Below are 8,946 nucleotides of genomic sequence, written 5' to 3' on the forward strand. Positions count from 1 at the left end.
GCTAGTGTCTCATGAGCCATACCATAGCTCTGAGGCAATAACAAATGCTTCAAGTATCCTTGAAGAAAAAGGAAAAAGGAGGTACCAGAACTCACTATGAATACCTCCCTTGTTGTCTTTTAATAGCAATGCCACTCACCTCAGAGGTGCTGGAACTGAGTTCTGGTGAGTTCTGGCTGAAAAAAGCCCTGCTGATCTCAACTGTTGGTTTGGGGGGGGGGGTTGAGGGGCGAGTATATAAAGAGAATTCCTGGCTGCCCAGATCCAAGTTTGAGGCAAATACTCTTTGGTAAGAGAACCTCATCAGGGATTTAAAATCACAAAATATGCAGCAAAGTAAAGTGTGGAAATATAGGCGGTTAGATCATTAAAATATGTGAGTTCCAAAAATTCTCACATCCTCCAGCATATGAAAACACTACAAGTTTCATAAGTTAAAAAATAGTTTACTCTTCAAAGGTCAGGTTCATGTGCTTTCCCACATATCAGTCAGGAAACTTGCAAAGGCAGTAAAACTTGGCTTCATTCCAAAGTGGTGAAATTTCCTAAATTATGAGAGCCATGCTGTCTGAGCTTGGCACAAGCAGCTCAGACCTCTTCACATGAAGGAGCATCTCCACCCCCATCGTTCTGCCCGGACACTGAGGTCCAGCGCTGAGGGCCTTCTGGCGGTTCCCTCACTGCGAGAAGCCAAGTTACAGCGAACCAGGCAGAGGGCCTTTTTGGTAGTGGCACCCACCCTGTGGAATGCCCTCCAACCAGATGTCAAAGAGAACAACAACTACCAGACTTTTAGAAGACATCTGAAGGCAGCCTGTTTAGGGAAGCTTTTAATATTTGATGCATTACTGTATTTTAATATTTTGTTGGAAGCCGCCCAAAGTGGCTGGGGAATAATTTATTATTATTCTTATCATCATCATCATCATCATCATCATTATCATCATCACATGTTGAACTTTTCAGGTAGACTGGAGAGTGCATAATAGGCCTGGTTACCTTTGTTCCTCGCAAAGTGAGGGGAAGTGGACATAGCTAAGCATAGCAGGACAGCTTACTGTAAGGTTACCAGATGTCCCCGTTTCCCGGGGACAGTCCCTGGATTTACAAATCAGTCCCCTGACAAAATCCACCTATTTAGGAGGAAGTTGAAAAGTGTCCCCAGATTCATTGAAGAAAATCTGGTAACCTTAGCTTACTCTTTGCTATCAAGCCCTTCATGTATTAATTAGACTTTAGCATGTTGGCTGTATGAGGCTGGAAGATCAGTATTATTACTCTCATATTGCCAGCGGTAGAGGACTCAGGATGAGAGACAGTGTCTTTCCTGAGACCACCCAGTGGAGGTCTGAAAAACTTGTGACTCACATGCTCATCACAGGCACCAAGGATTCGGTAAACTGCTTGGTTTTTGTGTTGACAAAGAGTTGGGAAAAAAGGTGGGGCAGAGGCTTCTACTGAATATTTGGCAGGCCACAATGCACGGCTGATAGACTGCATTTGATGTTGCAAGAGCGAAATTGTGCAGACTGGCAATACTTGAACTCAGGACTTTTCTGGTCTGCAGATCAGTCTCTGCAAGATCTCCCAGTTAGTCTGAAACGACCCCTTTCAGTATTGCTTCTCCCTCCCCCACTTGCCATTATTCAGCTTTGCTTTCCTCTCTTTCTTGATTTCCTCATGATGTGTATTTGCTCAGAAATGCAATTTTCTTTTCTTATCCATCCATGTCCTTTGGATGTTCCTCTCCCCACCCCCAGGCTTCCTTTTCTTTTTTTGCCCCCCTCTCTCTTCTGCAGAATTTTGACAAACAAAACATTAAAACCAGTCCAGGGGAAGGAAAAATGTATATATATTTTACAGTCCATTTGCTGAGCTGCTTGCACAGTCTCCTCCGGAAAAAAAGAAAGAAGGAAATATAATGGAGTGTGTTGTACAGGAGAAATACTGACATACAGCACATTCAGTGACCAAAAAGTTTTTTTCCCCCCATAGAGCAATAATACTTGGCATGAATTTAATCTGTTATAGGGCACAGAACTCTCCTCACACTCTTTTTATGGTCGTTAAAGCTCCTTGGAGGTTTCTTGCTGTTAGCAAAGTCAACTTAAATAATGCAGATGAAGCCCAGAGAGAGAATCCTAATAACACTTTACTTATGAAACTGAATAAAAACAGTGTATAATTTGAGGAGAAATAAACAGAGAGAGGAGTATTCAAATAATTCTGATTCAGAGTAAATCTTTTGAAGTTAATGGTCATGACTAACTTAAGTTTATTAATTTCAATCAATCTATTTTGCATAGGACTTAATTGAATTCCACCAAAAAGTTTTATCTTTCTTGCTTCAGGTCTTGTACAAAGCAGGGAGAAAACTCTTTTTTTTAATGATTTTTATTATGTTTACATTTTTTACCATAGTCACAATCCACTCTTATCATCACCTAAGACTTTATTCATCCTGAGCCTCAACTCCCCCCCCCCCTTCCACTCCCTGGCAAAAATATTCAATATATTTCAAAAATATTCACTTTCATCATAGCGTTTCTATATCAACTTATTTACCTTCTTCCTATGCTTATGAAATTTACCTTGATAATTGTAAACCAGCTCCAAAAATTAACATTACAAAATATTTTAACTCAAACTTGCAAATGTTTTCAAATGTTTACAATGTTTACAATGTTCTCTCATATTGTATAAATTTATTCCAGTTCTTTTTGAACAGCTCGTTATGCTGGTTTCAGATCTTCCCCGTCAGCTTTGCCAGTTCTGCATATTCAGTCATTTCAGTCTGCCATTCACGTTGGAAGTTCCTGCTGCTTCCATTTCTGGGCTAAAAGTGTCCTCGCAGCTGTGGTAGTGTACATAAATATATTTATGTCTTTTTTTAGAATTTCTTCTCCAATTATACCCAACAAAAACGCACGGGAAAAACTGAACAGAATCTATTTTGAATGTTCCCCATTACTTCCTCCCACATTCCATCTTAAGACTGTGGCTAAAAACCTCCATGCATAGCTTCAATATCAGCTAAACCTTCCCCCCACCCGAACCTTACCTTCTAATCTGATGAAGAGTTCTGGAGAACTTGAAAGTTTCAAAACTATTATGTAATCTTTTTTGATTGGCTTAATTTGGTATCACCCAAATGCGATGTCACTAAGTTTCAGAATTGTGCAGGTTTGGCAATGACCCCTATCCTTCTTTCAGAAACAATAATGTGTTGTGTTATGCATTGACTGATGCAATAAATATGTCCCTGGAAGCCTTGGCAAGCAACAATTCACAGAAATCTTTGTGACGGGAACTTGTCGTGATGTCAGCACTGACCTTGTCCAAGGTAAAGCCTTGTGCGAAGCTCCGACTATGCTATAAGAGAGCACAGCTCTCTCAATTGTAAGCCCTGCTTCTACTGAAAGTTGCCTCTTCAACTAAAGGTTGTTCCAGCAGTGTTTGACTCTTACTGTACTAGGGCTTCTGTGATGGAGTCCTCTGAGTTACAGGATGACATTGTGACATCATTGGGCCAGGGCAGCTCTGCTGTCATGGTCTCACCTTGCAGATTTGCTTCTGGGGCTGGCCTTGCATGCATCCTCAGTCTCATCCCCCGAAGAAGAGGAATCCAATCTCTGGGTCATAACAGAATTGTTGGGAACCTACTTCTTTCTAAGACTTTAATGCCTAATGATTATGGAACAGTCCTCTTCCTCTTCCTCTGAATCACTGCTGTTGAAAGAATAAGTTTGAGGACTTAGGGGAAAGGGGGAAATAGTGGAAAGCAGAGAAGGCTTGGGTCAGTAGAGGACTGGCAGGAAAGCACTTGGAATAGGGCAGGTTTCTCCAAGATCTCAGTGCACTGTGAAAAAGCCTGATAAGAATGAGCCCATCGAAAAACTCAGCCTTAAACAACACCATCTATTTGTGGTGATGAGAACTAAAGCAAACTGCTGATTTTAGTAACAAGCATTAATGGAAAGGAAACCACGTTCCAACCAAAGAGGAATGGTTGAACAAACTATGTGAATATTTGGAATTAGCAAAGTTAACTGATTTAATAAGACAAAAACCAAAAAGTATAATACAGAAACAATGGAAATGTTTAACTGATTATTTATGCAGACAAGGATCAAATACAATGTTTTGGTTGTGTTTAAAGTAGACTTGTGAGACATCTAGAGAATTTATTGAATTGATCATCTATGTGGGATTCTGTGGGAGAAAAAATACAGAATAACAGATATAACTTTGTTTAAAATGTTTATAGGAAGTGCAGTGTAAGTGGTGGAAGTCAATGAAATTTTATTATTATTTACCTATTGAAATAGATGTAGAATAAACTTGGAAGAAACTCTTCCTATTTACTTCTTCTTCTTTTTTCTTCTATTTTTTTCCTTTTTAAAGATTTATTCCTTCTTTCTTTCCTTTTTTCTTTCTTCTATATTTTTCTTTTTTATTAATAACATCGAGATCTTTGTACATATGTTACGTAAATGTAATATTTTGCTTTGATTTTGTAATAACTATGTTAAATTAATAAAATATTTTAAAAAACAAGCATTAATGGGCAGTATACAAATTTTAGATAGAGTGATACAGTGATAGATGATAGATAGATAGATAGATAGATTTTCTGGGTTTTTATACATCTGTAGACAAGCATTGCTAATTTAGGAACGAGAACTGGGGATACGGGAAGGGATTGTTGATCTTTGTGAACCACATTTGTGGAAAGCTTCTGGGCTCAAAGCAATGGCACCATGAACATTGGTGTCAGTGTCATTAATGCTGAACTGTCAATGGCACCACATGCTATATATTCCACCATGTTGTGAAAATTAATAAACCCAGTCCCATTAGTTATCATGTCCAACCAGGTTAGGAAGGGCCGTGGATCAGTAGCAGAGCTGTTGCTGGCCATGGAGGAGGAGATCCCAGCTTCAATCCCCAACGTCTTCAGGTAGGGCTAGGATATGAGAGATTCCTTGTCTTGGAGAGCCTCTGCCAGTCAACAAAGACAATCCTGAGCTATTTGGACCAAGGGTCTGACTCGGTATAAGTGCAAGTCAATAAACCTGACATTATAAGTCCACTGAAGAAGTAAGATGGCACCAACAAGAAATAAAATGGTGCCAACAATCAGGAGAACAATAGGACATTGAACAGTGTACTGATTTTTGCCACTGACAGGCTTTTTATTATTGGTATCCCAGCTCTTGTGGTTTTTCTTTGTTATTATCTATTAAATTTATTAGTTGCTTGCTACCCAAGGAGTCTCTAAGCGATTTACAAAACTTGCAAAACATAAGGTATAACATGAAATCAAAAAGGTGGGAAATAATATTATATTAGAGTTCTTAAAAATACCAAAATCAACAGGACAGAGTCAGTATAACAAACGGCATGGAAGAATATTTTATTTTTTTCTTGTTACAGGTAGGTTGTTACAGGTACAGGCCGTGTTGGTCTGCCGTAGTTGAAACAAAATTTAAAAATTCCTTCCAGTGGCACCTTAGAGACCAACTAAGTTTGTTATTGGTATGAGCTTTCGTGTTGCATGCACACTTCTTCAGATATTTTATTTTTTCTTGTGACTGTATATTGACAGTGACCTGTTGTGGAATTTAGCTTTTTGGCTTTTGTTGGTCCCCACCCCAATAACTTGTCATGTATCGTTTGGTTGCTTCCTTTAAAAGTACTATCTTTCTATTTGATTATACATGCTGGCATTTTTAAAAATTTGATTCCTCCTCCCCCCCCCCCCCAACAACAATAACAAAACTGATCCAGGAAAGCAAACTTCTGACATCTTTGGTCTGTGGGTATAAAAGTCACCCCAAGGAATCTTTTTGGTTATAGAGATAGATATATAGATATAGGACTGAGCTAATGATAAAACATTGGGGTGTGTCAGAAAACAAATCCTGCTGTGGATTACAATTCCAAATTATTTCTTGTGTGTAATTATTTCTTATTTGAGTGAAATGAAAAACGTAGAAGAAGGTGGCAACAAGTATGAAAACAACAACAACAACAACAACAACAACAACAACAACAACAACAACAACAACAACAACGTAACCCTACCATTATCAGGTCCATACTGTGGGTATAGATATCACTTAGTTGAGGACAATTTAATATGTATTGGGCACAAAGGGTTTCATATACTTGTGACAGGAATTGGTTTTAAGGTTTAAATGTTAAAGTCACATTTTAAATACTTAATTGCCCACCTGGTATTTTAAAGGTAAATGTATTAACAGCATGCATTCACATAAAAAATAGAATATAATCTAATTTCTGGGAGAAAAATGGCATACAAATATGGGACAAGCAAAGCTTCTTCAAGGTTCTTTATGTTAAACAATGATCAATGCCTCTGGGAAGGAACTTTGGGAAATGTATGCAAGTATATGAGATGTATCTAAAATTCCCTTTTAATGAGATTGATGGCGATACCTACCAAGTTTCCTCTGTTTAGCATACAAAGGAAATGTTTGCTCATAGCTTTCCTCTTTCTGATTATCTTATAGATTGTAATTCAAAAGGCCTGGTGATTAGTTGTGCTATGTTTAAATGTTATCAGTGTTCTGTTTATGACACGACTGTGGGAGGCAGATAGGATTAGCATTGCCACAGAGATTTCTGTCGTGGAATAAACAGTCCCATGTGAACAAGTTCTCTGATTTGAACAAAGACTGAGGGCTTGTTCATCTGAAGGCAAAATGGCGTTAATTCAGATTAATTTTCCTGTTACCTCACAACTATCACATTTGAGTTAGAGGTATCCCAGAATATTGGGCTGCTTACCTTTGCTGAAGATTAGGAAAGCAGGTGCTAGCTGTGTGGTCTATAGGCATGGAAGAGTCAATCTGCACATTCATGTCTACTTCCCAATCTCTTGACTTCTCAATAATCAAGGTGAGTCCACACAAACATGTTCTGGAATTACATTTCACTCAGATCGGTCTGTGGTGACCCACCCAGCAATTTCTACCACTTTTTAATGAGAGTTTATTGCAACACATACACAAACCATCCAATATTTCTCCTCCCAATTCTCCCAAAAAAATAAAATAAAATGCATAATTATTAAGTAAAAACCAATAATTATAGAAAGAGATCTACTGTTGCTTTCTTTCTTTCTGTCTCTTGCTAGGTCACGAAACAAATACTAAAGTGAAGTAAACAACAACCAGCTCCTCAACGTAGGAAAAACTCCCTGTACATGTTTGGTATCACAACTCCTTGCTTTCAGTTTCATGTATAGGGTGTCCAAATTAGTTTGTTACTTTCGGGCATGTAACACATTTCACATGTATTGCCAGCCCCTTCTGTGCAGTGATATGCGATCTTGAAAACGACACTGGCAGACACCCATATCTTCTTTGTCAACCTCTGTACGAGGCTGTCAATCCGGCGAGGCTGCCTGCTTTTAACATGCCAAAACCAATGCAAGTTATGGGTTTCTAGCCTACTATAATCTGATTTTTTCAAGCAAAGTAATATTGTATAACAAGATTTATAGTTCTTTCAGTCCTTGGCATTAAAACTGTAATAACACCATGGTGGTGAACCTCTGGCCCAAAGGCATGATGAGTCCCAGCAGGGATCTTAATATGACCTGCAAGTCCTTTTCCCCCAAGCCATACCCATCTGCCCTACATAGGACATCACATATGAGATCAGGTCTGTAGGGCAACTAAAACATGGTGACTGTCAGCACTTGTGGTGTCTTGTGCCTTTGCCAGAGCAGTTTGATTTCAAACCACCCCAGCAAAGGAAGCAGAATTTGCAGGTACAACTGACCGGCTGATCATCACTTCACAGTGTCATCTTAAACCTTGTGGGCAAACTGATGTTATGGTAACACCAGGTGATTGGCAGATGGGTGGCCTGGGGGGTGTTGGTTAACCTACACATCTATCTCACCACACCATAAATGGGCTCCACCCTTTCTGGTATTAAGAGTATTAAGATCAAATTATTATGATTTAATTATTGTCTTTTATGTTCTTTTTGAAAACTGAGACGACACCTTCTTTTGAAACTATTAATTCTCTTCTTCTTGCACTCTTTTGTTGGTTGCAAATAGTATAACTTTTGCTTTTTGGTATAGTTTAAAAACTAGTTGCATGTGAAAAGGTTTCTGAATTTCTTAGTCTTTTGAAACATACATGAAACGGAAGGATAGAACAGTAGAAGGCAATTTCTTACTGCCAATAGCGCTAGGACATATTTTGGAACTGCTGTGTTATAATGGAGGCCATGAAAAAAGCAATCATTTCAATAAACTATTATGCTAAGTAAATCACAGTGCTATGAGATGCATATACAGGGTGTTTGGGTTTTTGGTATTTTTTTTCACTTTAATGCTCATTAAAATTCACAAGCAGGAAAATTGGAATTGACACTCTTTCTTCTTTAATGAAGCTATCCCTTTATTTCAGCAGTGAAACTTTAAAAAGCAAATTAAGATAGAAATCTCATTTGGTTCTGATTAAAGTTAAAAATTTACAAACAATTGGGTCAGGATTGAATTATTTGCATTAGAGATAGAGCTTAGAAAGTACAAAGCTGGGCTCTCTAGTGCATATCTCTTTTTTATCTGAACAATGCTCAGCCCTCTTACCACCTGAAACTCAAAAGGTGATTCAGGATATATCTATCAAAGACTTATTTTAATGCTTCTTGTTGCGTTTTTTCAGGAAAGAAAAGAAAAGGAGGGTTGCCCTAGATAATACAAGCAAACTTAAGTACAGTAGCAAAACCCAAACATCCACATAATACCAAATAGTTGGGATATTTTACTTAGTCTATTTATACAGTTAGGGAAGGGATGGGGGGCACCCCCCCCACTCCACCATACTGATAGATTTCAGCTCCCATGATGTCAGGAGCAGGTTAGAAATAAATCACATGACACCAGTAAAGTTAACTTTT

The 8,946-nt window shown here is 38.4% G+C and overlaps 1 long non-coding RNA gene across 2 annotated transcripts; it reads right to left on the reverse strand.

Moving 5' to 3' along the window:
* Window positions 1–2,635: 2,635 nt before the first annotated feature.
* LOC308484940 lies at window positions 2,636–3,478 on the reverse strand. 2 transcript variants are annotated; one of them, XR_013990194.1, is made up of 2 exons: window positions 3,334–3,478; window positions 2,636–2,854 (listed from the first exon to the last, which is right to left on the reverse strand). It is a non-coding gene; the product is annotated as an uncharacterized lncRNA (long non-coding RNA). The 2 variants fall into 2 exon arrangements; XR_013990195.1 differs by having other exon boundaries at window positions 3,062–3,478.
* Window positions 3,479–8,946: the final 5,468 nt, after the last annotated feature.

Source organism: Podarcis pityusensis, assembly GCF_964106645.2.
Source record: "Podarcis pityusensis genome assembly, chromosome: 9".
NCBI lineage: Eukaryota > Metazoa > Chordata > Lepidosauria > Squamata > Lacertidae > Podarcis > Podarcis pityusensis.